Source organism: Lissotriton vulgaris, chromosome 10 (genome assembly GCF_964263255.1).
Source record: "Lissotriton vulgaris chromosome 10, aLisVul1.2, whole genome shotgun sequence".
NCBI lineage: Eukaryota > Metazoa > Chordata > Amphibia > Caudata > Salamandridae > Lissotriton > Lissotriton vulgaris.
Window position 1 is genome coordinate 320,836,152 of NC_141698.1, and position 27,725 is coordinate 320,863,876.

Below are 27,725 nucleotides of genomic sequence, written 5' to 3' on the forward strand. Positions count from 1 at the left end.
CCTTCTGTCCTCCATGGTCCTATGTTCATGTCCCTGCCCTCTTCCTCTTGCCCACCATGGCCTTGTGCTGCCACTAACCCTCCCACTTGCCATGCATGATCTTCAGTGCTGCCACAGCCTTTCCCACCTACCCTGTGTGCTCAGCTTGTTGGCCCTGACCCCCTTCCTTGTAAATATCTTTGTTCAATCTGCTTCCAAACAAAACTCCTTCCCCATCACCTGTGATAATGGGTACCAGGAATGGAGGGAACTTTCTATTGCCAATAGAACACTGTACGTGAGCATGCGGTACCCAAAACAGTGAATGCAGTAGGTTGGTTAGATATACAGTAGTATACAAGGCAATATGTATGCATATACCTATACTAGTAGAAGAGTACGAGATTGCACAATTCGATATATTTGATAAATAGTAGTATTTGCTCATCCCCTCTCCTCAGCTTGGCCTGTTAGGCGTGGTCATTCACATTAAACTCTGTTACCGGGTAGCAATTGCATTGCTGTTAGCTAAAAGGGAAATAGCAGTACACTGGGGAGCCAAGACCAGACCCACAATAACGGCATGGACGCGTAGCTTAGCCTATTGTAGTCTACAAAGAGATATCTGTGCTACACTTCAGCCCCAACGCCAAGACCTAAAGATATATGGTGGGTCTATCGCACTACCTGCAACAGGCTCTTGATATACCTGTGGCCTCCTCCTGCAGCCCCAGGAAATATAGAGGCCATGCCCACCCCTGGCGTTGTATGACACCAGACTGTAGGGACGCAGTCCCCCCCATAAGATTTAATGTCATACTACTTATCCCAAAAAACATACATACATGCTTTTCTACTGCAAATGTTCAAGGTAGTCAATGGAAACGTCAAATTAATGGAACTCCCCCCAGGTCCTCTTGTGCCAAAAGGTACATTGACTATGGTTTATGTATGCAGTCTTTATCGATTTATGTCTTTTTTTCTCATAATGTTAGGATATTGTCATAATCTGTATAGTCTTTTTCTGTTTGTCAATAAAACTTGAAAACAATAATAATAAGAAGAAGAAGCAGTATTTCAAGGGTGTTACTTGTAGTAGGATAGAAATACTTTACTGTGACAGTATTTGAGCAAACAAACTGAGATGCAGAATGGTTGCTTAGTGTATCTGATAAGGGTAGTGTCAATGCTGTGTGTTCAAAGCACATTGCTTAAGGCAGGGTGCTTGTCAGCAACGAAATAGCCGTGGAAGATAACCAAAATACAAGTAATTTTGCGCATTTTTAAGAAAGCATAATTGCATAGGTACTATACATTGTCAAATGGTTATAGCAGTGGGGCAAACTAAAACACCATCTTTTGTTTGTCTTTTGGAAAGAATATATGCGTGCAGGATTTTAATTTGTAAACAAAAATAGTAATGCCAAATCCATATTATCATGAAAGCAAAGTAAAACAGATGTGCAATTAATGATTAACATAAGGTTTATATAACAGGCTGAGGCATCCAAAGAGCACAAACTTCCTCAACAGAACAGCAATAGCTGATAATTTAAAATGTTGCTCCACTAGCAAATTAAACGCATCAAAAAGCACAACAGGCTCTAAATTATCATTCATAGCCGCAATCTAAGAAAAGGACTACACGTTGATCCATCACCAACCACTAAAACACAAACAGAGCAATATAACTATCCAAGAAATACCATGGCCTTGATGGACTGCTCATCTAAGCAATGGCAAACACAAGAAGGCAAACGGCTGAAAGGGGCCACCCCAAAGACCATTCTCACTGTGTATTACTTCTTATTGTACTTTTTAAAGAACTGATGACATGAGGTCATGCACCAAGCTAGAGCCATCTGCAGCCAGATCTACAAATGCAATATTCTACACATCTTTTAGCCATTTCAGTGAAAGCGTGGTATACATATCAAGTAGCTCGCCATTCAATAAAAGACACATATGGACAATATATGGGCTACTTTTACAGATTTCTTTACAAGGTGTGTTCAATATGCACTCAGTCAAATATAGTCCTGAATAAACAGACCTGAACTTGTGCTTTATTTTTTAGAACCCCTCTGCCCTCAACAGCAAAGATTTCGACATATGTGCTGAAGATTTACGAAACACATGGCATTTGCTTTAAACTGGTTTGAGTGGAACCAGGATTCACGAAGTACCAGTGACCAAGCTGGGACTTCACCAGGGGATCTGTACACATAGGAGACAGTTCCTATAGCTAAGGACGGAAACAGGTACACTTTCCTCTTTAGCTCACATCCCGATGCGACTAAATTAGAATTGACTAATTAATATAATTTTAGCATTTTCTCCTCATAACCTAGATTCCTTTCTTGACAAAGACACGCCCGCCTTCTAGACGTGCAGTCTGCATGTATCGGTAGGCATGCATTGCAACAAAGTTGTCACTTTCAGTATTAGGAGAAACAACTCGGAGGTTTGTAAAAATCCAACTGGATCTGCATCTTACCGTGCAAGCGTCCTTTCCTCCGAGTCCCCGGAACCGAGGCAGCTTGTTCTCTGCATCAGGGCAAAGTGTCACTTGTGAGCTTGTAAATTACTCTTAAGGAGGCATCTGGGGTCAGGGTAACGCCATGTGATATAAATAAATATGATCTAATCCATGCAATGTCAACAACCCCAGAAACAACTTGTCAAATGGCCCTCTTCTGGCATGAGTGAGACTCAGACCAGAATACTATTACTACAACTGCTACTACTATTGCTACTACTATCAGTACTACTATTAATAATTATAATAATGTGCAGAGTAGAGTGCAGTGGTGTAGAGTGCAGTGACCTAGAGTGGTGCAGATTAGAGTGGTGCAAAGTGCACTGTCACAGAGTAGAGTGCAGTGGCCTAGAGTGGTGCACAGTGCATTGGCACAGAGTAGAGTTCAGTAGTGCAGAGGCATAGAGTTGAGTGCAGTGGTGTAGAGTGCTGTACCATAGAGTGCAGTGGCACAGAGTACAGTGGCGTAGTGCAGTTGGGTAGACTGGTGCAGAGTACAGTGGTATAGAGTGCAGTGTCGTAGAGCGCTGTGTCATAAAGTGCAGTGGCATAGAAGGGCGCAGAGCGCAGTGGTAGAGTGCAGTGGTGTGGAGTACAATAGTGAAGAGTAGATTGCAGTGGCATAGAGTGCAGTGGTGTATAGTTCTGGGAAGGGCTGAAAAGAAACAAAATGAAAGGGGACTAGTGGGAGGGAATAGAAGCTACATGGACGGGGATATGGGAGATGGACTTAAACCATAAACACTCATAAGAAGTGCTTGAACACAAAGAAAAAAATAGCTCCAAAAACGGGAGCAGTGGATGGGCACAAGTACTTGGTCTATGCTCCAGGGGTGGGCAAAACAGAAGAAGAGGACATGACGCCAGCATGCCATGACAAACGGGAAAGAAGGAAATGAGAGTGACGAAGAAGATAACAAATGGTAAGCCTGGGATGTACTGAAAGCCCACTGTTTGTAAACAACATATCTCACCCAGACTGTGCATGCACTGTCTAGGCAAAACCTATAAACCGAAAATAGAGGGGGGTAGGTATTTGAGAGCAATGCGTAATCTCATAACGATTCACAATTAAATCCAGTGAATTACCAATGAATTAAATTGCACCAACACTGAAATATGACCCTTATGCTTACCATATATTAATAAAAGGTTATATTATTATTAGTAGTAGTATTCTTAGGTGGAACATTAGCATCACTTGATGACTGCTTTCAACAGCTGAGTGATGATTGATGAGGGTGAAAAGGAAGTTCGAGAAGTACAGACCGACGTTATGTGCCTAGGCACCGTACAGCAAGCAGACTTTGTGGTTCTTGTACAATCTTCTGAAGTTCATTGAGCTAGATTTGAAGTGGAGGTCCTGCAGGATACAGGTCAAGAGTGGGATCCCTGGTAGTGGAAAAAAAGCCCCTAAGCATTTGTACTAACTGTCAGATAGGTTTTGGGAGGTGGACCTTAGATATTTTGTTGGCTAGTTGATCAGAGCACTCTAATGATGTAAAGAAACCCCACCCTTAAAGGGCTTTCTCGGTCATGGACATGGTGTAAGTGTTGACACCTTCATTGGTTGGCAGTCATTGTATTACATTCACGACTGAGGGACATTGTATTATTTCTTTATGGTGAAGATAAGGGACGGCAGCTTAGATCTTAGCCCAGAGCAATTTTTCAGGGTTCTGGCCTGAAGTTATAAAAAGAGCCTATAATAAAAAAGTAAGTCCTGGCCCGAGGGCTGCAGAGACAAATACAATGTATTAGGGTACATGAGGGAAAGGGAGGATTGAAAGAGACTCATCTGGTACAAATACACACTTAATGTACCAAGTCATCCGTGGCAGGAAAAATGGAGGTGAAATATAAGGTTATTGGTTAAGGGTTTTGTGACAGAGGGACACAAGAGTAAAAGGCAAATGTTCTGCATTTACAGACCATAGGAGCAAGACCTCCATTCAGACCTTAATGACTGCCAGGCGCCCAGTCCTAGATGTGCAGGGGGTAATCTGCCAACATGTTACAACCAGCCCTGTGCTCCTGAAATTTAAGATGAGCTGGGGGTCATTCATGTGCATGTGGACGCTGATGACATGGCTGTTGAAGATATCGGAGAGCACAGCCAAACAGAGCGGCAACATAAACCATCTTTGATGCACATTGAAAGCAACCTTGGTGGTCACACACAGGAAAGAGTAGATGTTCACCTGATCGGTGAGAATGGTAATCAAGGAAGAAATTCAAACCAAAGAGGGACCATAAGGTTCAAACTGACCAGACCAGAATTAATATAATTTTTACAAATATCAGTTACTGGCTCCTCATGTTATTATTCCTTCATAGTATTTTTATCAAAGCTTCTGCCTATTAATTTTAATGGGTACAACGTTTCGCTTAAGGGGTTATGCTTGATGGTTTTCTTTTTTGCCCTGAAGTACACATGCATCCTTCGGCTTATTCTTTCACTCATCAGTTCATCTCCATATTCTTGTTATTCCACAGTGTTTCATAACTTTTTGACCACAATATTTTGCTTGTATTTTCTGCCATCTCACTCTGGAGCCCCCTTGTATCCCTGCCCTCCACCACATCTTCAACAGAGCCGGCACCTCCATTGCACCCGAACTCTGCTATACCATCAACTACTTCATTGAGCAATGTTACCGGAAGACTAGAAGCACGCAGAGATCAACCTCCTGTTGAAGAAACCTTCTGGTGACCGGACGGACCTCAAAAGCTACAGACCCATCTCTCTGCTCCCCTTCCCAGTGAAAGTCATCGAAAAAGCCATCAACGCCCAACTCTCCTAGTTCATCAAAACTAACAACATCCTGGACCTTTCCCAAACGGGCCTCAGAAGCAACCACAGCACTAAGACCACTCGCCTCGCCGCCACAGACGACATCCGCACCCTCCTAGACTGAGGTGAAACTGCAGCCTTCATCCTCCTGGACCTCTCAGCCACCTTCAACACTGTCTCCTACTACATCCTTTGCACAAGACTCCACGATGCCGGCATCCATGACAAAGCCCTAGAATGGGTTTGCTCCATCCTCACTGGTGGAATGCAGTCAGATTTCCACCGTTCAACTCAGAAGCCATAGAGATAAGCTGCGGAGTGCCTAAGGGATCCTCCCCGAACCCCACCCTCTTCAACATCTACATGGCCCTGCTTGCAGTCATCATCAGAAGCCATGAACTCAATATCATGTTCTATGCAGACAACACCCAGCTGATTCTCTCCTTCCCAGACAAGCCCACAACCGCCAAGAGCAAATTCCAAAACAGCTGAAGACAGTCACCACCTAAATTCAAGCTTCCCACGCACGTCTACAAAGCCTTCCAGAATTTCAGACCTACATATCTCAAACCACTGCCTCTCCTTCTACACCCCCACCAGATATCTCCACTTCTCCCAACTGGCCCTGGCCACCATCCCACAGATCCGCAGGCCCAATGCCAGAAGAAGATCCTTCTCCTACCTCGCTGTGAAGACCTGGAATTCCCTGCCTCAGCACCTCAGGCAATCACCATCGCTGCTACAATTCAGGAAGGACCTCAAGATCTGGCTCTTCAACTGAACCGCAGACCCAGCCGCGCCCCCCTCCCCCTCCCCCCAGCGGCTTGAGACCCTCACTGGTGAGTAATTGCACTTTATAAGAATACTGATTGATTGATTGATTGAAGTGGTTGTAAAATAAAAAGCCAAAAATCAAGACAACCTACTTATTGGGGTATTTATTTTGGTAATTGCATTACATATTCCATCTAATTAAGTTGAAGGCTCACAGACAGAACAGCTATCTGGTTGCCAAAGACTTCTTGAGGGCATTCTGAAAGCTGACCTAGGAATGCATTCTACCTGTTTGCTTTGTGGCTGTTTTAGGCTGTCCAGCATGTCTTTATTTCTACCATGGACACGTTCCTCGTATTCTTTCACGAGGGCTCACTTTATGTAAACATGAGTTTAAATTTTGTTATTTTTTTGTCACATTTGCTGTGCATTCAAAGACAGAGGTCAAGTGTCAGGCTCTGTTTTCTTGGGGGAGCCTGGAATTTACTTTTCTGTCTCTGACTTTAAAGTGTGCAAATTTATGTGGCAATCCTATGGTGTTAAAGAAAGGCTTGGAGTGGAAATATTTCAGAATATATCAGAATTAGGAAAGCAATAATGAAACACATTTTTTTGTATTTCTGAAGTGTGGTGGAAACAAATATTTTAATATGGTCAAAACAAATCGATACACTAGATGATGCCATTTCCACACATTATTGTTAGTGCACTGTTTAGTTTGATCAGTAAAACTATATGTCTTTGAAAATGTAATGGTCATTTCAATGCAAAATGTCTTGTATTTAATTGTAGTGAGCTATCAGACCAGGCATACTCCACTCTATTCTACTCCACTCTATACCACTCTACTCCACTCTATCCACTCTTTGCCACTCAAATTTACAATATTCTATACCACTCCACTCTACGCCACTCTTCTTCACAACACTCTATGCCACTCCACTCTATGGCCTTCACTCTACACCACTTTACTCCCCTCTACGACACTCAATATTACTCCCCAACAGGTTAGTCAGTGACACACAATGCCACTCTATTTTCCTCTACTCTACTCCATGGCTCTCCACGGCTCTCCACTCTACGACACTGTACTCCACTGTTCAACACTTTATTGCTCTCTGGTACTCCACTCTGACACTCCACTCTACATCACTCCACTCTATGACACTCTACTCCACTCCATTCTACTCCACTCCACTCCGAGCCATTCCATACCACTTAACTGTAGGCCACTCGCCTCCTCTGTATGCCACTTCACTCTACTCCACATTAAGCCACTCTACCAATCTCAATGCCACTCTACTACACTACCCTCCACTCTGCTCCCTTCTACTAAACTCTATGCTTTGCTACTCCACTCTATTACACTTTACTCCACTATACGCTATGGCACTCCACTATACTCTACTCAATTCTACTCCATTCCACACAACTTTACTCCACTCTACACCACACCCCTCTCCTCCAAAACTTCACTTTACACCACTCCACTTCACACCACGACACTCTGCCACACCACAACACTCTATGCCACTCCACACCACTTTACTCCACTCTACACCACTCATCTCTCTGACACACCACTCTACTATACTCAATGCCACTCCACAACATTCTACTCCACTCTGCTCCATGACACTCTACTCTGCTCCATGACACTCCACTCTGCTCCATGACACGCCACTCTGCTCCATGACACGCCACTCTGCTCCATGACATGCCACTCTGCTCCATGACACGCCACTCTGCTCCATGACACTCCACTCGGCTTTATGACACTCCATAACACTCCACTCTGCTCCAGGACACTCCACTCTGTTCCATGACACTCCACTCTGCTCCATGACACTAACTTTCAGCCATGCAGAATAGCAACAGTTCTGGGGTCGTATTATGCATTGTCCTTGTTTGCACCGGGTGCACATTTAAAAAAATGCGCCAGGCGCAAACAATGACAGTGTGCCCTATTACGATGTATGCACTGCCCCAAGGATAGCCGAGAATTCGCACTGCCCTAGGGGCAGTATATTCATGTGAAAACACGGAGCGGCTGCCAGCTGTTTTCACAGTGCAGGCGGCAACCTGCCTGCAATTTTAAAGCGGATTAGAGATCCCCTTGCAAGTGGGTGCAGTCAGTGACTGCACCTGTCTGCAAGGGGATGTCTGGTCTCCCCCTCAGAGAGCTGCTCTCAGGGGGTGCACTCACTGTGTGCCACCTAGAAGGTGGTGGACTGTGAGTGCGCCCCCTCAGGGCTTCTTTCCCTCTGTGCCCACGTTTATAATATTTAATAACAAGGGGTGGTGATGGACAGAGTTTCTGAATTAAGCAGAATACTCTCACCCAGTCAAGATATCAGGGCTAGATCCAACACCGTTTTTTAGCTCACTGCACCATCCCAGTTCAGAACCTGGCTATATGCAAATTAGTCTGTTCCTGTCCCAGTGCATGATGGGAACAGGGCAAACCAAACTACCAAGCCAATTCTTACACTGGGAAGGAAACAAGCTTCCGGGGACTGGTTTCTGGCATTTCAGCCGTCGTCGGCCCGGCTTGCTTGAATCCTGATGGTGCAATGAGCAAGGGACTCACATCTGAGTATACCCTTCCACGCTTAGGGTGGACAAAATATTTAATAACAAGGGGTGGTGATGGACAGAGTTTCTGAATTATTTTGTAATCCACTATCCCATTTGCAGAAGCAGACGTCAAACACTGGGAAACCTTCTTTTGGGAGTATGTTTGTATAAAATGTTCTTACTAGGTAATAATCTTTGTGGAATGTAAGAATGATGGCACCTTTTTGTGCGTTTGCATGCCTCTCCTTCCCGGAGCATGCAGCCGGGAATGTCCAGGAGAGTGATGGCTGTGACCCAAATGCCCAGTTTAGCTCTAGATGAGGGATTTGAAACTCACAAGCCATGAACTGGTATGAGACTTGGTGTGGGAGACTTGCCTGCTGAAACATGATGAGAGAACACATGGTGGTTAGCTCCAGGGCGACGAGCACAGTGGGGTTAAGTTACATTTATGGCAGTATTGTAGGGGATAACCTAGCGAAGTGGATCATAACCTTTTGACTTTTGTTGACTCCCACAGAATCAGTACTTGATGCGGGGAAAATAAGATACATCAAAGAAATGCACAAATTAAGAAATATTTTATTTAAATTGATGAACAAAACAATCTGAAAATCAAAATTTTAAGTTACTCGGAATGTTGGAGCTTTTCAAAATGTTCTTATATTTCTAAAAGAGGAAGTTATACACTTGATGCTAGCAAACCATTCTGTCTTTGTTCCTCATAGTGCATGCTCTCTTTTTTTGTCAGCACATACCAGTGCTGCTTCAATTGAGGCCACCAATCGTCTATATTGTAGTGTTTTGCAACATTTTAGAATTGAACTCTTTTTGCTCCTACTGGACTCCGCAGAGCTGTGATAAAGGTGTCAGAGCATGATGCCATGAAAGCTTGCTTTAGAATGTTGAGTTTGCTGTTACAAGCAGCAGAATAAAGACGTGCAATACTAAGCTCTGTGTGTGTTGTGTTATTGGCGGGTACCCAGGATAGCAATACACTACAATTAGTTAGAAGATAGGGGATAAGAAACCCAAATAATGACTGTGCTCTCCCAGGGAGTTTTGCCGTGGTCCAAGAAAACTGCTTGTGCGTGCCACGTGTGTTGTTGGCAAAGATCGTCATTGAAGCTGCAAGCATATGGAGGCAAAGTGCAACTCCAGCTGCTGTAAAGCACATAAAGACAACAGAAGCATTGCAAAAAATGTGCATGTTGATGGACGAGAATCTGATGATCAAGCCATACATAAAGGTAATGCACTGCCATGCAAGATAAAGTTGTACATTATTCGAAGTGTTAGCACTGAAAGCAGATTCAAACTGGTTTACCAAGTACAGCTGCTGATCATAATAACTTACAAAATAATGATGAAAGGTGGATATCAACCATGTGTTACAAAAAGCAAATTGGCTTGGAGACAAAAAGAAGAAAGACTTACTGAATGCCCTAAAGAGATTCAACATACTACAGCACTTGGTGAAGGTGGCTCAAGGACAAGTGTTCCGGGTTGCACTTATGGAGAAGTCTATACCCAAAGCAGTTTATTCACAAAGTTGCCGAGTGGGGCTCAGAATAACTTCACAAGTCCTTGAAGAATAAAGATTCCAGAACAACTTTTGAAAAAGTAAAATTTTCAGATGTCTGAGAAGAACATCGTGTTTATAGCTCTCAGTAAAGGTGAGTCGAAGGCAAGCACATTGCAAGGTCTTACAGATGAACTGCAAATTCCAGGTCACAAGGAACCACCCGCGATGTCAGTAAGTTCCACATCGGTCTATAATGCCACAGCGTTCTTGAAACCACCACCATCGATACTGCCAAAGAGCAAATAATTGGCGATAGATGGTCTGTGTGGATTGAGACATTTGATGATTTCATTGATGCACTTGAAGAGACTGATACAAAAAGATTATCAAGTATCTCAGAAATCTTGCTGGTGACTGTGTAAAAGTCGTAAATAAAATGCTGCGAACTGACGAAGAAACTACATATTGCCAGACTAAAGAAACGCAGAATCTAAAGTTCAATCCAGTAGTAGTAAATCCTTGATTTTTCCGTGCGGATTTCATTTATGTATCCGCCACACTGAATGTGGTTACTTTTCGTAGTAAGCATTAATTCTCGCAAATACAAAATAAAAAGTATACCGGTTAATTCAGGGGATGGCATCTAGATAGAACAGTGGGCTTTATGCGGTCTGGACCATTTAAACTTACGCTCCTTTAGACACTACAATATGGTCGCCGTCTTCATGATAGTCGGCAATATGCTCTGTCCTTCGCCTTTCAGTACAGCGCGTTCGCGCGATGGCGGGAATCTTTGGCCAGGTGCAAACCTTTAGTTCAATCTCCCCTACTATAAAGGGAGCAGTATGGACCCACATCTTCAGCACACGACGTCGCTGCGGGTGTTGGTCAGGACGAGGGCTGTGGATGGACGCCGGCCGTTTTTACTATAACGGTGAGTTCACTTGTAACCAGTAGAGCCTGGCTGACCTTTGCAGACTTACCTTTGTTCCTCAGGTTAGGTTAGGCTTTGGGCATTCCCTCCACAATGGGGACATTGTGTTCTTTAGACTTTGGGGGTTAACTTTCCAATAGAGCACCTTTGGTTGGAAAACTCTGGGTCCTTTTTCCCCCCTTACAAACAACCGTTTAATGGATAAGGACTACTTACTAGCTAATGACTTAGGGTTTGGTACATGACATGTCCATCTTTTGATCTTAAACTCGGGGCAGCATAATTTGGTACATGCTATTTGTATTTATATTCTAAACTGGAGGCGTTAGGTCACATGGTACTACTTAAATAAATGCATGGTAGTCTGTCATGTCCGTGGAGCTAGAGGCTTTTTTACAAACAGGATCCTGCTTACTTTTCATTAACAGGCCTGCTGGGATACAGTGCCCACACCCTCCTCCATTGGACTCACAGGACCTCCAGTCCAACATCATTTACATATCTGATTCAGGTAACCGATGTTTGAGAGTTATCTTCCCCTTGTAAATTACTCTTGGCCACCAACGAATTAATGATTATATATCAACAGTATGAGCCGTTGCACAGGGTACAAGCCCCTTTCTTGCTCTGTTTATATCTTTCAGCATACGGACTGAGACAGTCCTTACAGTAAGGTGGCACAATTCCGTCATACCTCCGAAGAACTTTTAAGAAATCTGTATAGCTGTCCCCCGCTAGCATACATTTAGTAAGTAGACTCATTGTAAGAAGAACTAAACTTTGACCTAGGGAGCCAGAGGCGCCCCAACCATGAGGCAACAAGGCTCACCATACTCTGCTTAACTCTGCTGTGCTTAAACACAAGAACAAAAGCTGATATGTTCACATGGATATCTCTTTCTTTTCATGTCCCAGATAAAATTACAGCGTCGGAAAGAACCTAAATAATAGGATAATTGTAGCTGGCAAGGTGACCCCAGGACCACGCTTCCATTTTTCTCCCACGCACGCGACGTCCGACCAATTTAAAGGTAAATGAGTTTGTGGACCCCATGTACTACTAGTGATAGGACCAGACTTAATAGGATCCTTAAATCCCCCTTTGGGCCAAGAACTTGGACTCACACTATGCTTTCCTCTATTTATATACAGGGTGCCTTCTCCCAGTGCGTTTCGTTAGTGTCATGGTCTATCACATGGGCCTTATGCCATGTGTCTAATTCTGTCTCCCATCTCTTGAAAATGTAAGATATATGTGTATTTTCCAATCTTGTACATTTGAAGTGTAGTGATATAGATTTCACATGTAAATACTGTGTATACACGTGTACATAGCTTAAGGCCATCTTATACTACCCTGCAGTCAGAAGGACAGTGAGCTAATGCCTTAACACCAAACATATGCATAGGCTCCACGTCTATGGTAGTAAAGCGTTTTTAATTGGTTTTCTAAATGTTTTTAAATTGTAAATGTATTTCAGTATATACAATACTGATCATATGTATATATGTTTTTTTACCGACAGCCCTGAAGAAGTCCCAGTTTGGGACGAAACGCGTCGGCTGTATATGTTTGACTAATGTTTGAAAATAAAGGATTTGAAGAAGAACTCCAACATCTCCGAGATATATCATTAATATTACTACTGTTTCAAGTTTTGTGGTGCACCTTTGCGGTTGTTTGAACTATAAAAAAATTCCCTAGGGAAAAGGCACAGTGATGATGGGTGCCATTCAGTGTGCACACAGTCCCCTTGTTTAAACTTAAGGGTTAAAATATCGCATGGGGGAAAGACAGTCAGGTGCTTACTCTAGAAAGGGTCCATCATCTATTCAGTTTTCTGCCAGTAGTAAATGTTGATTACGAAAGATACATTTTCAGTCAATAACGCTAAAAAGTTTCTGAAACAATTGATGAATTTGTGGAGATACTTGATACGCTCATTTAACACTGTAGGTACACAGAATTTAATGAGGTGGAAGCTATTCAACTTAGAGTTATGAAGGATGCGTGTCAGATTCATTCAGATGATAAAGACTGAGAGAAACTCTTAGTCTGGAGCGAATGTTGATGGGTGCCAGAGCTGTGGAGCATGCCGAAAGACAAGCCACTGACATGGAGGACAAAGGTGCCCAAAGAGAATCAGGCATAAAAAGTAAGCCAAAGCAAAGGAGTGAAGGACAAAAAGTGCAGTCTATATGTAAAAAGAAGTTGTGTTTTAGATGTGGATTTTCCTTTCCACATGAAGGTAAATGTCCCATCATTAGAAAGATATGTAGAGGCTGTGGGAAAGAGAACCATTTTTGTGATAGTTTGTAATGTGAAGGAAAAAGCAAGTGTGTCACAGCGCAAAGAAAAACTGGCTGCTAGAACATTCCAGAGGCAACGTTCGACGCAACCCTACAAGGCCAAGCGGCGACATCAATTGAGGCAAATTGACACTGAATGAAGTCGAATGTCATCTAAATGGTCGTCAAGCAGTTCATCCCCCTCAGTATGCAGTGAAAGTGAGGAATACGGTTGCACCAGGTCATTGTTTACCTCAGAGTAAAAAGCGTATGTCGGACTGGCAGCATGCAAAGAAAAATGTCAGTAAAAGAAAAGTCAACATTCCAAATCACCAAAGACATACAAATATTGTCCGAAAATAACATTAAAAATAAATGACGGCTCAATACCTTTCATCATCGACAGTGGCATATCGATAGATGAAATGCCTGAAGAAAAATATCATAAATTGTCTCCATTACCTCGACTTACACCATAAAAAACCAAAGTGTACACTTGGACTTGATTGACACCCTTAAAAAGCCAAGTTTCATTTGAAGCAACATTGAAACACAAGAAAATGAAGGTGCAAGCACCCATCCATGTGCTCGAAGGTACCACACAAAGTGCCTGTCTGCTCAGTTTCATTACCGCTGGGGACATGGTACTGGTTTCTGTGCATTACAACCTGAATGATCACCACAAAATAGTATGTCAATTTCTTTCATTGTTTCATGGTTTGGAAAAGCTAAAGACTATGAAAGTAAAGTTATACATTAATGACAATGTTCGCTTTGTTGCTCGGAGACGTAAACAACTTGCTTTTCATTTACAAGAAGCTGTTGAAAAAGAACTTGAATCATTACTTAAACATGACATTATTGAGAGTTCAACTGGTCGGACACCATGGGTTTCTCCCATAGTGGTAGTACCCAAAAAGGACACTAAAGGAGCTGTACGCATAAGCATTGAATGCACGGAGTAAACAAGCAATTGAATGAGAATGACATCCAGGTCCACATATCGCTGACATGATAATGCAACTAAATGGTGCAAAGGTTTTCTTTATTCCTTGATTTAAATAAAGGTTGTCACCAGTTGGAACTTGAAGGAGATTCCAAGTATTTATAACCTTTTCTATACATGTAGGTCTGTATTTTGGTGCATCATCGGCTGCAGAACTTTTCCAAGACATCCTTTGAAGTCTCATACAGCCAGTTGTGAATGCATTCTACAATAGAGATGACATATTTATTTTCAGAGCTACACAAAAGGAACAAGATAAAGCTCTCACTCAAGTATGTCATTTTCTGACTGATGCAGGTCTGACTTTGACTTTAGATAAGTAAGGGTTTCAGAAGACTAAATTAAAATTATTTTGCTATATCTTTTCTGAACCAGACACCCAATGCCGCTAAAATACAAGCGCTGTCTAATGCTGACCCCCCAGCAAAAAAGAACAGATGATGGCTGGAATGCTGAACAAATCAAATATTTACCCCCATTCACAGAGCTTGGATTAATCCATCCTGTTTCTGCTCACTACGCCACCCCAATTTGGACCCAGCCATATGCAAATCAGTCTTCACTTTGCTCCCCATGGGAACAGTCCAGCCCGAACTGCCAGGCCCTCCCTGGACAGGAAATTAAGAATCTTGGGACTGGTTTCAGGGTATCACACCCTCATCAGCCAGGCCAGCATGAATCCAGTAGCACAATGAGCATGGGACCCATGTCTGGGCAAAAGTAAAAAGAACATATGATGGACGGAAGGCTGAACAAATCAAATATTCACCCCAGTCACAGATCTGGGTTTAATCCATTGTTTTGTTCCTCACCACGGCATGCCCCACAAGATGTTTCTATGATACGTTCACTTCTTTGCATTGCCAGTTATTGTTCAAGATACATACAAGACTTTGCGACCATAAGCTCTCCCTTACGAGAGTTAACAAAGAAAAATGTTTCATTCAAGTGGTCTTAGGAACATGAGAGAAGTTTCAAGAAATTCAAACAAGCCAATGGAACTGCTACTGAAATGGCCTATTTCAATCCAAAGCTTCACACAGAGACTGTTGTTGACACTAGCCCCGTTGAGTTAGGCACTATACTGTCACAGCACATTGGACACCCCATGCTGGAAGGTATATTGTGGTATATGTCAGTAGAAGTCCCAAACAGAACATGCCAACTCACAACCTACGGAAGAGACATTTTTGCTGTGGTATGGGCTGGTGAACATTTCCATGTATTCCTGTATGTAAAGCCTTTTACGCTGGTAACTGATCATCAAGCTTTATTGACTATCTTTGGCAATCCGAAAAGCCAAGATGCCTCTTCGCATTGAATGGTTGGGACTCTGATTACAAGAGTAAGATTACACCATTGTACATCATCCAGGGAAGGCTCAAAACCCTGCTGACTACTTTTCCAGAGTACCTATAGAAGGTCAAGGTACTCCATCCAAGATGGATGAAGCCTACATTAATTTCATTGTAAAGTAAAATATGCCAGCTGCCATAGAACATGACATGCATAGAACATTAAATCTAAGACATGAGATATAGTGATCACCCACCAATTGCGAATGAGAAAATCTGATACTCCATAAGATGATGCACCTTTCCACGTTGTGTCCACCAAGGGACATATGGTAACTGCCCAACATCCTGGGAAGTGTTTTAGCAGGGACTCTTCTCACTTTCGGCATTTGATTAATCAGTCTTCTCATCCAGATGGTGAAATAGAGACTGGACCTGAGAACCCAGCGACTGTTGTTACTTCTTCACCATTTTCAAAGATCTGTGACAATAAAGATGACAGCTCTCAGCTTCCAGTAACGACTTCAGGCCGAGTAATTACCCTATTTGGTGTAAAGTACAGAATAATTCCGTCCTCAGCCACGGTACTTGTGTGCGGAGGATGAAACTGTTCCATCCTCTGCACACATTCACCAAATCATTCTGCTGTTTACAGCAGAGTGATTTCCTTTTGGTTTTTCAGCCTCATGAGCTGGGAAAGAGCTTCCCCAACCTCCAGAGGCTTTTTTGTTTTCCAGTGTAATGACGATCGGCGTGCATCACACACTGACATCATTACATTGAAAGTGAAACTGAAATGAGCCGATCAGCTAATTTCAGTTTCACTGCCTCAGACTTCGTGTGGCTATTTTAGCCCCCCGAGCACCGAAACACACAGGAGAGGTATCATTGGAAAGGAGAGAGTGTGGGTGGGCCACGTGCCTTAGACTCCCTGGATGTCTAGTTTTCAGAAATGTCTGGGTTTGGTAGGTTTCCTTAGACAGCCGCCGAGCCCGGCACCAAAAACCCAGGTGCCCTCCTTGCAAAACCAGGTCGTTTCTTGTCATTCATTTTGATGCCGCCACAATATGTTTTGGGCCCTTCCCTGTCGCGGGGACTTGGCCCACCCACGCAAGAGAGGTACCATTTTTGTCAGGAGACCTGAGGGAACATTGAGTGATGGGAAATTTGTGTCGGCCCAGTGATCCCATAACTTTCCCACACAGAAATATGACAAAAATGTGATGTTTTTATCTAAATGTGAGGTTTGCAGGGAATTCTTGGTAAGAAAACGTTGCAGGATCGGTGTAAGCCACACCTCCCTGGACTCCACAGCTGTCTAGTTTTATGAAATGTCTGGGTTTGGTAGGATTCCCTAAATGCTCACCGAACCCGGGACAAAAAACGCAGATGACCCCCTTGCAAAACCAGGTCGTTTTGTGATAGATAATTCTGATGTCTCCACAATACGTTTTGAGCCCTTCCCTGTTGTGGGACCTAGGCCTACCCACACAAGTGAGGTATCATTTTTATCCGGAGACTTGGAGGAATGCTAAGTGGGTGGACGTTTGTGGCTCCCCACAGATTCCAGAACTTTCCATCACAAAAATGTCAGGAAAATTAGCTTTTTTAAGAAACATTTTGAGGTTTGCAAGGGATTCTGGATAACAGAACCTGGTGAGAGCCATACAAGTCACTCCATCATGGATTCTCCTGGGTGTCTAGTTTTAAATAGGATACAAGTTTGCTAGGTTTCCTTAGGTGCCGGTTGAGCTAGGGCCCAAAATCCACAGCTAGGCAGATTGCAAAAATAGGGTCCGTTTTCAGTGGAAAAATGTGATATGTCCATGTTGCGTTTTGTTCCATTTCCTGTTGCGAGCCCTACCCCAACCCACACAAATAAAGTACCATTTTTATCGGGAAACTTAGGGAACAAAGAATAGTAGAACAAGTGCTATTACCAATTGTCTTTGTATGCATTTCTGCCTTCCAAATGTAAGACCGTGTGTAAAAAAGAAGTAATTTTGAAAAATGCCCTCTAATTCACATGCTAGTATCGGTACCCACAAATTCAGAGATATGCAAATTGCCACTGCTTCTAATCTCCATATCGTCTTCCCATTTCAGAACTACGTAGGTTTCCTTTATACCTATTTTTCACTCTCTAAATTTAACCAAATGAATTGCTGTATACACAGTACACAATGAAAAACCATTGTACGGTGCAGCTCAGTTATTGGCTCTGGGTACCTTGTGTTCTTTGGAAACCTACAAGCTCTATATATCTCTGCAACCAGAAGGGTTCAGTGGACATAACAGTATATTGCTTTAAAAAAACTGCCATAGTTAGAAGTTACAGGTGCAAATGTAAGCACAAATAAATCTTTTTTTCAACTCAATTTCAATATTTATTTATTTCAACCTTTACTTTCTATACGAAAGCCATGAAGGACCTATACAAATTACCTCTTGCTGAATTTAGAATGTTGTCTACTTTTCAGAAATGTATAGCTTTCTGGGATCCATTATTGGTATCACACCCATTTCTACCACTAACTGGAAGGATGTTGAAAGCACTGAAAAGCCTATGTCCCAGTAAAATGCCAAAACTCAGTAGCAAAATTTGGTTTTCTGACAAAGTTCTGTCTGTTTCTGAAAGCTGGTAGAAAGAAAGTTATGGGTGCCTAAGCAGAAACGACCCCAAATAGCCCAAAAAAGGCTTAGCAAAGGGGGGTGGGGGGGACACCTAGTAGTAAAAAGGTTAAAGCACCAAGAATGTTGGTTGAAGAAATGGGATTGTATCTTTTTGTGTGTATGTATGTATCTATGTATGTATGTATGTGTGTATGTATATATACAGCTGTGGTCGAAAAGCGTATTTCTGCCGATTAAAAATACCTTTTTGCTGATCAAGTGGGCTTGTGAATTACTGCACCAAACTGATTCTGTACGAGGAATATATATATATATATATGAGAGGGGGTGTAGTGTATTAAATTATTTTAGAATGGAATTATTTTGGCTCCTGAAGAACTGTAGAGCTGTGACGTAGGTGTCAGAGCACAATGCCATGAAAGCTTGTTTTAGAATGTTGAGTTTGCAGTTACACGCAGCAGAATAAAGACGTGTATTACTAAGCTTCATTAATGGTGAGTTATTGGCGGGTACCCAGGCTGGGAAGACACAACACATTACTCCCACAAGTTGTTTTAAATATTCCTTTTTTTTGTATAAGTACTTTATCAATTCTTCTAATATTATTTAATTTCAAGAGTCACTGACCCCCTAGAGACTGTGGATTACAGCTTAAGAATCACTGATTTAGGAGGGGCAAGGCCTGCAAGATGGCTGACTAGCAGGGTTTCTGGCTTGCTCCGCCAACTCCAGCAATACCCTTTCCTTATCCTGCTACCTTCCAGCCATCTGAACCCCGCTCTGAGCCCCTGAAGTGTGGGAGACTGAACCCTGGAATGGTAGGGTGTGCCAGGCACCAGGAACGCAGAGGGTACTGATGCCCGTTCATTGACCCCGGCCGGCCCAGATATCAGCAAAGAAGCAGTGTCAGGGATGCTGAGTCACTGCAACGATTATGCCCCAAGTAGCTGGGCTGCTGCCCTTGACCTTCAGCAAAGGTGAGAGACAACTGGGCTGCGGTGGAGAGAGTGGTGCTTGGAATGACTGATCACCAAGGGGGACTGGAGTGGCAGGAATCGGACCACCGGGGTCACTGTTGAGGCACCCTGTCATAGAAGAGGCCTGGTATGACCGGAGGAGAAACAGGCAATGTGGTGAGAGGGCCTCTCGCGACTCAGTGACCCATTTCTTTTTGGGATGTTCCTGAGAGCTTCTCAACCCCTTTTCTCCTCATTTCGCGTCACTGGGATTCTCCAGTATTAGAGAGAGAAGCCAGAGAAAAGCCAGGAGCTATCAGGTGGAGATGGGGAGGCATACAGATTGCGACAGGGAATACTGGATACCCAGAGAAGGACCCCCTGTGCATATCGCCTGCTTGAAACCACTGCACTAGTGCAGGACTGAGCAGCCGAAGGAGGGGCCTGGTGTTGGCCAACCCTAGCTGGGGGCCCGGGAGTCATTAGGTGCGCCCGCTCCATACTGGGCACAACAAAGAGCATATGCCCGAGACAAATAACAGGTGGACCCCCTGGCCAGGGTGAATGAAGAGTTGTGGCCCTTGTGTCCAGCGGTTGGTCAGCATTCCCATACGGGGGCCTCCACAGTGATGCAGTGGAGCCTTCCCCAATTGTTTGGCAGAAACTCCCGCTCCGAAGACCTTCACTGATTGTTGCTGATATTAGACAGCAGGGTACCTGCTTCACAGAGAAGCCCCCCACCATCATACAGGGAGTCACTGATCTGCTGGCCACTCAGGGTGCCAGGGCCCTTGACACAAATATTACTATTTCCTCATGTTACTCACAAGTGGAACAATTGAGGGAACCACATTAATAGCCAAGTCCACTATTGTGGAGAACACACTGGGCTGGGTGAGGGCTCCATACCTCCGCTGTAGGAAATAGGGTTGAGGGAATCCACCCCCTCCCATTTTTTAATAGCTGAAAAACCATACAGTATAGCGATCCGCATACCAAAAGATGCTTGTCCTACAGTTGACGTGGTACAGAACTACACCAAGGGGACCGGATTGTCACAGGGCCCCCTGCGCTGATACTGCATAATACCCTACCGGACGGAGGTGTGCTACCCTGGGTGGTGCATCCACATCTCATGCCAGGACATGGCAAAAGGCAAGGACCCCAAACAGCCTAAACAGGGAAAGAGGGACCGTTACAGCAAGGTGAGTCACACGCAAGCCAAGATAGGAGGTTACCCCCTCAGTATGCCTGACAATGCAGTGCTTCTGCAGGCCATCCACTCCTCAAGAGATGCACTTAAGGGTAGAATCAGTGGAGTGCCTTCCAAAGTCACGTTGCTCAGGCAGGACTCGCGTAAAGCCTCTGACAGGAAAACCGTGGTGGAAACAAGTATTTCAGAGGTGGAAGACACCATGCACGCCCTCCGTGGGGAGGTCACTGTAGTCCAGGCCACAATAAAGGTACTGCTCTGGAGGGTGGACAGTGTGGAAAACAGTGCAAGGCAGAATAATCTACGCTTCGTGGATCTTCAGAGGGGGGTCGAGGGACAAAACATGGGGGCCTTCCTGGAGAGGTGATTGAATGCTCCCATTCCCCTAGAAAACTTCGCTACTTGTTTCATTATAGAGCGTGTTCATTGGGCACTGAATGCGAAGCCCTGTACAGGCCCGAGACCAGTAGTCGCCCACTTTCTTAACTTTAAAGACAGAGACATGATATTGCTTGAAGTGCGATGTATGGGGGAAATTTGCCAAGAAAACTCCAAGATAATGGTGTTCCCATATAATACTTGAGAATTACAGAAGCAACGATGCACATTTGAATCCATCAACCAAAATTAAGGAATCTCCACCTTCAGTAATGCTACTATTTACAGCAAAACTAAAGGTAATGTACAAAGGGAGAGCTCTCTTCTTTCAGACACCAGAGGCGGCATGGAGATGACTGGAGGACATCCCACCCCTGAAGATGGGGACAGAGAAATGGGAGGGCAGAAATGCAGCTGAATGGGAAGGGGCAAGACCAAAGAGTCAACGCTCCCAGGGCCAAACCACACAAGAATCCCGTGGCTCATTTGGATACAAGGTTCCCGATCCCGCAGGTCGTCGAACACAGACTACGAACAAGCTCAGACATCGAAAGTAGCATAAACCATTGAATCAATCTGAGTCACTCACTACTCTGGACCTTTCAGTGCAGGTCCATCATTGGGCATAAATCTGACCACCTGCTGCTGAATGAGATCACGAATATGGAGCAAGATGGAAAGGACCAGGCCCCCCAGGGGCTGGAGGTGGACCTCCACTTGGTAACCAAGGCAGTTGAAGATACGGAGTCTACAAGCAGACACGCCATAATGGATAGTAAGGAAAAAGATAGGTCCTCTTTTGGATAGCCTTCTACTGGAACATCAATACTTCCTTGTCCCCCCCACCCCCTCCTAACTGTTATTTTTTTATGTGTTTGTTTTTTGTTATTTTAACTTCTATGGGGTTTATTAAGCTGAGAACAGTTATTTAGGGGTTGTAAGATATACAGGTTTAGGGGCTACAGACCCCTCAGATTCTCATTTTGCTCTGATTTGGGAAGGTGGATGAGGTATAGAAAGAGGTAGAGTTACACAGGGTGGAGGGGGTTATGTAGGGGAAATGGAAATTTCTCTTGATTTTTTTTTTAGTTTTAACATTTCGCTATACATCAGTGACAAAGATATACAGTTATCACAACCTACACAGTTCAGCCCTAGTGGCTACTGTGGGGGCTTATTTATTCTATGCAATACCAGATGCCTCGCACAAGACAGTAATGCAGCAACCCCTCACTGTGCTTTCCTGGAATGTAAATGGACTTAGCAGCAAAGTCAAAAGAGGTCTGGTTACCCAGTATATTAGACAGCTACAGCCAGATGTGGGTCTCTTACAGGAGACACATTGAAAAGGGACCTATTGTAAGTTTCTGCGAAGAGAAGCATACACGACATTGGCTCATGCCAGCTTCTCTGGCGAAGCCCATGGAGTGGCAATACTGATAAGAAAGAACACCCCCCTTCACACTGTCTAAACCATAGGTAGATCCTCTGGGACGCTATGTTGGAGCGCAGGGCACTAGGGGAAGGACTGCCATGATGATATTAAGTGTATATATCCCGCCCTGGTTGCAAGCACATACCCTCACTAAGGTTACAGACATACTGTTGGAATGCACCTCATCACATCACATTGTATGGGAAGACTTTAATGATGCGATGGCCCCAACTCTCAATCGCTCCGGAACCCAACTACAGGTGCCCCACTAGTCCTGCCTAGCACAATTCGCCACTGTATTGTGCTTGCAAGATTTGTCGCATCAGCATCATCCGATAATACGGACATAATCTTACTTTTCAGACACACAGAGAGTGTACTCCAGATTGGACTACGTTTTTGTACCCAAGGGTGAGGTGATGGAAGTTTTCCAGACTGATTACCTGGTGAGGGGCCTCTCAGATCACTTGCCTTATCTTGTCCATATGGGGCAGCTGCGAGAAGGAACAGCTGGAAGCTCTCTGTATGACCTTAAAAAATACAGAGGTAGCAAAGGGTCTCAGGGTTGACACAGAACTCTATTTCAAAGAAAACAAACACGTGGAGAAGTGTGGCTCACTGGTTAGAGGAGGCAGACCTGGAAGCAGAGGTCAGCCCGGGACCAGGGTTCAATTCCCGGCTCGGCGGGGTCTTGAGTCCTAAAATGTCCATGGACTCGACAATTCTCGCTCCGGTGCCTACTCAATTCACGGGTTCACACTCTGAGACTCTGAGCAATAGATTGCTTAATCTCCACAACGGCCCTCGCGGCGGGATGCCTGGCTTTCACCTTGCGGATACCCTGCCGGGGTTATCTCACAGGGGAATACCAGGACGGGTTCCCTAAGCAAGCGCTTAGAAACCGCTCGGTGATTTGCGCTATATAAATTCCTGTACATTTACATTTACAAACATACAGTAGAATCCCGGATAGTGCTATGGGAGGCCTACAAAAATGATGCTTCGAGAGAGAGACCAAAATTTGGTCACCATCAAAGAAACTAGGTAAAAATTGTATACACGACATAAGATCAAGATCAAGATGTGTTACAAATTATGTATACTACTGGGATATCTATAATATACTTGCGAACGAAAATGTATACCTTATATCCATTTGTGGCACAAGTCTGTTGAAACCAACGTTATTTATTCAAGAAGATGAACTGAATAACTCAACTGGCTGGTTCGCTTTCACAATAATGTGGATATTGCATTCTTTCAATGGCGCTACACTTACCCCAAAACAAAACTTGCAATTTGGAAGCAAATGTGTAAGAGGAGCTCAGAGGATGAGCAACACAATGGAGTGGGTAGGACAAGTAAGTCCCTTAGAACAAAGACTTCAGGTAATCTAAATTCTAAACAACACTGGGGATGACCTGAAACAGACTCCTGCAGAAGTGAGTCAAAAGTGTATTTATACTAAGGATAATGGCCTGTAGGCTATCCCTGCCTTTATATTTACTTATTTCACTAGACTGTATTTACCATGAAATCAAGTGACATTATTTCAAAATTATGCCATAGGGTGAAAACACCTTAATCGTGCTAATTGGCCTTAGCAAGTCTAGGCAGATGGTGTAAGAAGGAAAAAATGCAACAGTTCTAATGAATAGAAACATGCCTACTCTGTTGTATTATGGGATAAAATCTATGCTGTAAATTGCACACCTTCACATTGAACGAATGCAGAAAAACAGCACGCAAAGTGTTCATAGGTCACTTAAATTATCTAATTGCCTGCAGTCAAAATAGGTATAATACTAGCAAAAATACAATGGAAGTAGAATTTCGCAAATGGCGGCAAAACGATCTGTGATGTAGCCTTGATTTGTCACCACACATGTTCTTGAGACAGCATCAGATTCTTGGAGACATCCAATTGGTCCTCACTTAGAAATAAAGAACAACCTTTCGTTAGCAATACAAGATCTAAATGCAGGAGAACTGTTATTAATGCCTGTTGTTTGGGTCATCAAGGATGAAGGTTCTCTAACATCATTGGCATTTTTTCTTCATGGAGTAGGGAGCAGGGTGTACCAGGAACTACTTTAAGACATCTGCAAATGTAAAGTCTGCAGGGATTGGTAGATCATATAAAGATACTGTTTTGAAAACCCACTGGTGCTGTTTTTATTGCTGTCAGTAACACCAGTTCGCCTTTAGAGAAGGAGGTATATTTACTTTGGGTTTAATTATTTGGATTACATGAAATGGAACTCTTAGTACTGTAGTACATTTGCATCTTTCGATGGGCAAACTAAGAGGTTTTCTATAACAATGTGACATGAGGACTGTCACAAGCAAGAAATGGCGTCATGAATTGGGCTTACAGTGTTGAACAAGTGTATTACCTTAAAGGCCTTCACTTAAATAAAAAGAACATTGTCAACCTCATGTGGCTAAAATAGGACACGGGCAAATTCGAAATGATTCTTTATCTTCCTTACTTTGCTTTGGGCACTTTGAATATGAGACTAAATAATGTTCTTTCACATGGGTACGAAATCATTTTAATGAAACCAGATAGCATTTTTTATTCTAGAATTTAATTAAACTTAACAAAGATACAGAGAGCTATACCAGCTCTCAAATTGCTCTCAACTAATGGACATCATCTTTCCCCTGCAAAGAGACAACTAACATAAGGCTTTGTTGAACCATTAAGCACAATAAAATCGATAATGGGCAACAGCTATATAGTGTTTCTGTACATAAACATTTTACTGTCAGTGATGTGAGAAACCAAATAACAACACAGGTAAGCACCACAAATTAACAACATTTTCTAGCATTTGTGAGAATAAAAATATCAAATGTTCAATTAATGGAACCACCTCAACTGGTGTTAGGTGGAAGGCATGGCTTGGCAGTTCGGGCTGGACTGTTCCCATGAGGCACAGGGTCAGACTGATTTGCATATGGCCATGTCTGAACTGGGGTGGTGTGGAGTGCAAAAAAACGATGGATTTAGGCCCAGATCTCTGTACTGGGGTGAATGTATGACATTGTTCTGCATTCTGTCCATCAACTGTGGTTTTTGCAATTGTTACCCCGAGCGGGATGGGATGGGTATGCTCAGACGTGAGTCTCATGCACTCCACAATACTGGATTCAAGCAAGCCGGCTGGAATGCCAGAAACCGGTCCTCGGAAGCTTGTTTCCGGTCCAGGGAAGGCATGGCTTGGCAGTTTCATGCTGGACTGTTCCCATGAGGCACAGGTCAGACTGATTTGCATATGGCCATGTCTGAACTGGGGTGGTGTGGAGTGCAAAAAACAATGGATTTAGGCCCAGATATCTTTACTGGGGTGAATGTATGACATTGTTCTGCATGCTGTCCATCAGCTGTGGTTTTTGCAATTGTCACCCCGAGTTGGATGGGTATGCTCAGACGTGAGTCCCATGCACTCCACAATACTGGATTCAAGCAAGCAGGGCTGAAGACGGCTGGAATGCCAGAAACCAGTACTCGGAAGCTTGTTTCCGGTCCAGGGAAGGCATGGCTTGACAGGTCGGGCTGGACTGTTCCCATGAGGCACAGGGTCAGAATGATTTGCATATGGCCATGTCTGAACTGGGGTGGTGTGGAGTGCAAAAAAAACGATGGATTTAGGCCCAGATCTCTGTACTGGGGTGAATGTATGACATTGTTCTGCATTCTGTCCATCAACTGTGGTTTTTGCAATGAAATAATAACTCAACAAGAGAAACTTTGGCAGCGACTAGTGGCGGAACCCAACTCAAGAATAGGATAGATACATCCTCTAGGGCATGGCCTTCAAAAGTCAGAATATGTGCTACGGGACGGTTGTGCTAGCACCCATCTCTGTTCCCCTGTCTAGTGTCATACTTTACACTCAGGTGTCAGGCCTATTCCTGGTCTCTGGATTAGGCACAGGTGTAGCATGATTCTGCATCTGTGTTAAGCCAACCTCCCTTTCATTATGATCTGTCGCTGGCAACAATCCCTCCAACATGAGCCCCCAGTCCTCCAGGTCTTCCTCTGTAGGTGGGCGGTGCAAGTGGATGAGAATGCAGTCCCGTATTTGCTTCTGACCTACCAGGGTCATATTTAAGAGACCACAAAGAAGATACATGTCATCAGATGAATCTCTTATTACAGAGTTGAAAGTTTAATATAATGCTATTGAGATCATAAGGGGTAGCAACAGGATAACCTAGGAAACAAATTGAAATGAAGCATGCAAAAAAAAAGACGTGTTAACAAGCCATAATAGGGTGAAGAGATGTTCTAACGATTGCTCTTCTGGAAAATGATGGTGCTGGGGCATAAAAGTCGATAGGCCGTGTTATCAACCAGAGGACAATGTACTGCCTCACAACTATTCAGAAAAAAATGCATTCTTTTTTTTTATTAACCTACAGCTAATATGTTTCATACAGTCCAGCTTTCTAAAATAATATATGGCTTGAAATGTCTATACAAAGCAAAAGAGAAGTGTGGACTAGGAGCCAATAAAGTTCCAGTAGCTAGGCTCCGAAAATGATAATGCAACAATCAGTGGAGGTACAGTTCGGATCAGGCAGCAAAGAGGTGTCAGTGTGAGGCGTCCTAAATATGTGCGGTGGAGTGAATGCGCATGGAGAAGAGAAGGAAAGTTAAAACTGTCTAAGAGACACCAGATTAGATTTTAATGTGAATGGCTCTCTTGGTAATATTAAAAAACACTAAATAGGTCAAGGCTACTGTGGGGGCATAATGTACCAAAGTACCATGAAGTCTGTGGGTGTGGTTTTGGTTCAGGTCGTCCTTGTGAGTCCTATTTGTCTCTCCTTCGCTGTGGCCCATTCAATCATGTTTATCAACCAGGTCTGCAAGTGACTCTTGGCAAGCAACAGACTAAAAGCTCCATGCTTATACCTCGTTGGTCCTTTTTTTGGCTGTGGATTAGTCCCAGGTGTGCTTTGCATATTGTGCGTATGTGCATGTTTCTCCTTAAGGAATTCAATCATTTGAGCTCTCCCACCCTGAAGCCTCCCGCTACCCGGCAGGCCCAGACCACGTGCATAAAACGTGCTTCTGTGTGCTCCATTTCAAGTAATATACCAACTTCCCTGGGTATTTTATCTCTAACTTCAATTTAGTCAAGTAAGTCCTGTGTGGGTAGTCAACTGCATTGACTTCAACCTGGCATTGCTTGATGTCCACTTGAAATGCATGCAGCCCCTCTCCCACTCTCTCTCAGTTATAGGTTCTAGGCACTCCTACTCCCATTTGTTTTTTTCTCTTAAGGATTTTCCACCTTTATCAGTTTTCATTGCTTTGTAAAGGTTGATTTATATATCCTCCCCCCATGTACCAATTTGATGAGTTTTACCGTTGGCTTAGTT

The 27,725-nt window shown here is 43.6% G+C and overlaps 1 protein-coding gene across 2 annotated transcripts in view; it reads right to left on the reverse strand.

Annotated features, from left to right (window-relative positions):
* Positions 1–27,725, reverse strand: part of ZBTB47 (zinc finger and BTB domain containing 47) — a 298,370-nt gene that overhangs the window by 197,120 nt on the left and 73,525 nt on the right. The window contains exon 1 of one of the 2 annotated variants that reach the window (XM_086941093.1): positions 2,477–2,524. The exons of the other annotated variant lie outside the window; for it this stretch is intronic. The gene's annotated coding sequence lies outside the window, so the exon portion shown is untranslated. Of the gene's footprint in view, positions 1–2,476; positions 2,525–27,725 lie in introns of those variants that run through there. 2 annotated transcript variants of the gene reach the window in all.